General features: G+C 40.4%; 1 long non-coding RNA gene across 1 annotated transcript; it reads left to right on the top strand.

Moving 5' to 3' along the window:
* Window positions 1-1,616: 1,616 nt before the first annotated feature.
* On the top strand, window positions 1,617-2,181 carry LOC129952463 (uncharacterized). Its single transcript, XR_008782311.1, has 2 exons — window positions 1,617-1,877; window positions 1,939-2,181. It is a non-coding gene; the product is annotated as an uncharacterized LOC129952463 (long non-coding RNA).
* Window positions 2,182-2,800: the final 619 nt, after the last annotated feature.

Raw genomic sequence — 2,800 nt, 5'->3', positions numbered from 1 at the left:
TCTTCTGTGGGGGCGTTCGCGTATATCAGGCTAATGTTTCCGAATTAAGCCTTGATTCGTATGGTCATGAGAAGCTCATTGATGCACCTATAGCTCAAGACTTCTTGCCTAAGTCTGACTCCAATGACGGAGCCGCATCCAAATAAAAGCGCTGTTGGTTTTCGTGGTGGCAGTCACCATAGTAAATATCACAGTTTTTCATCCTCTTTTTGCCCGGCCCATCCGGTGGTGATATCTGCTTTATAGCGGTCTAGGTCCTCCGCTAATTCTTCGGCTGCATATCCGAAGTTCGTTGTCCTTAATTCGTTTGTGAAGGTTGTCAACAGTAATTCCGTCCGTATCCGAGGCTTGTTGGTGCTTCCCAACTATGACGCTTTTACGTGGCCAGGAAGTCACCCCGACGGCACAACACCCAACCTGGAGGGCCAGATCCTAAGTATTACTCCAAAGATGTTGAGCAAGATAAAACTGCTCCTTATAGGCCTGGGCTCCGAATAAGTCGAAGAAGCCCTATAAGGTGTTCACTTAGTAGTTCAACCTTACTGGAACTGTAGACGCCACCGTTGATTCCATCTCGGGAATTCCTCCGCTGCCGTCTGGATAAGGAGAGGTGAATTAGTGGAAACACCGCTCCCCCCTTTCTCGTTTGCTGTCCCCAAAACTTTCCACTGGGGTCGGAACCTAATCTCCAGTTGAGGTACTAGGCACCCGATGTTCACCACGGGGAGGTGAGAGTAGGAGTTGATAGACAGAGAGGAGGGTTTTGAAAAAAACCTGTGAACGCTTGTGTCTTCTTCAGTACCTTGTTACGGTAAATTTTACCGCCTTGGGTGTTCTCTTTTCCCTAGTTGTGGGTGCAAAATATCGGCAAAGTTGAGGGCAACCATTGGGCAACCTCCACAGTTACAGGTGAACCTAGCCTTTATTTTGAAAAAGCAACAAAAGCAGGTGATCAAGAACGAGAACGAGAAGTTCTTTCGACAAGGTCGAAAATGCCGGCGGATGAGCCGAAAAAGTATGAGGTCAGGCGGCCCTTACTTAAACAACAACAACATATTTCTATTTTAACGTTTATTAATAACGTAGATTTCCTTAATATTTTATGTACAAAATGGGGTTTTCACGCCATGTTTTTTATTTAATTTAACGTAATGGTTGGTATGAAATTCACACCTTGAACCTCACTTGTAATATCAATAGTAATAGGAAAAAGCCTAGAAGAGACTTCTTCTTCTTTTTTTGTTTTTCTTTTGTTTGCCTCGAAAAATAAGAATAGTTAAGAAGGGGTCTTAACTCGTCAATTAGGTTTCGGAAAGTTTTGGAAACTCTTCCAGCAACTTGTCGAAACCGTGTTTGTGTGAGTGAAAGTAAAGTTTCGTTGAGATTCAATAACGGCGGCTTTCCTGATGAGCGTAATATCTGAAACACATGCACGCTTCAGCTTCGGCTTCGTCTCCGTTACGTTAGGCCCGCTTCGAGGTTGCTTTGAATGACATTTCTATTATTTCATCCTTCCAAAGAGCAAATATTTTGTTTGTTGACATTTTTTTACTGCTGATGAGCTGTCAGACAAAGCAAATGTTCAGAAAATTGAACTAGGGGCGTTTTTCTTTTTTAGTTTAGAGCAGAGCTCGAACTGTCAAAAAAATAATTGTGTTTCTTTTTGAGCTCTGAGCGTTCAGAGCTTCAAATTCGTGTTTCTTTTTTAGTTCTGAACATGTTCAGAGCGAGCTCTGTGAGCTCAGAATAAAATAACAGAGTAAACGGAGTAAAATGCTGAGCACAAACAATTTGATATCTGAAAGCCAGGAAATAAAAAAAAATCATCATCAAAACAATAAAAATGGCGGAAGAGGCTGGTTGCTCTGGTGTAGAAGGTAAGATAATTTTGGAAAAACTAATTGCATATAGCATTTTTATGAATCAAATTTATTTCAGGCGTCAAATGGACCAACGATATGACTGTTTTTCTGATTAATTTGATTAAGGAGAATTTTGAACGCCTTCAAACTAACATAAAAAAAACTATATACCAAAAAATGACAGTTTAGTGCTCAAGTTGTTTCATAATTAAATCAGAGAGCTCTGAACATACTCTGCTCAGAACTCTACTCTACTCTACTCTGTTAGCTCAGAGTATGCTCAGAGCTCAGCTCTGAACTAAAAAAGAAAAACGCCCTAGAGCTTCCGTTTGGAGTCACATTACGTTACATTACATTCTGTTCCTTACGATTGTCAAACAAAACGTGAGGTCGAAGCTACATTGTGATAGCATGCATTGAATTCCTATGGCTGAACTCGTAAATGTCAGGCAAAGCCGAAGCTGAAGCGTGTATGTGATTCAGCCATAAAGCTTCCAGGAAGCCGTGATGCTGTGACCGACAATCACGAAAACGAATGTTTGTGTTTTAGGAATGTGTGTGTGACTGGAATGGACGAGGGAGCAAATATATAGATGGGAATTAGCTTGGAAGGCACTCTTAAAAGAGCCCAACAAGCGACAAGTGAAATAGAAGAAACAAAATTCGAGTAAGTGTTTTGGGAAGAAAAGAAAAATCCAGAAGGAGGAATAGAAATCGAGTAGGCGAATATTGAGAAATTCAGAGAAAGAAAAAGGAAAATTCTAGGTGTAAGGATAAGAGGAAAACAAGAAAGGAAACAAAACCTAAGTAGTATATTTCTTAGTTCGATGTCCCATTTTTGTTTGCCATTTTCTTTTATTAATTAATTAATTTTCAACTTTTATTTTGAAAACATTTTGGGTTTTAGTCCAGGGATCTCCAATCCCACGGTTTCCCAA

This window comes from Eupeodes corollae, chromosome 3 (assembly GCF_945859685.1).
Source record: "Eupeodes corollae chromosome 3, idEupCoro1.1, whole genome shotgun sequence".
NCBI classification, from domain to species: Eukaryota; Metazoa; Arthropoda; class Insecta; order Diptera; family Syrphidae; genus Eupeodes; species Eupeodes corollae.
Note: the sequence above shows the minus strand (reverse complement) of the source record. Positions and strands in the feature narration are given on the sequence as shown.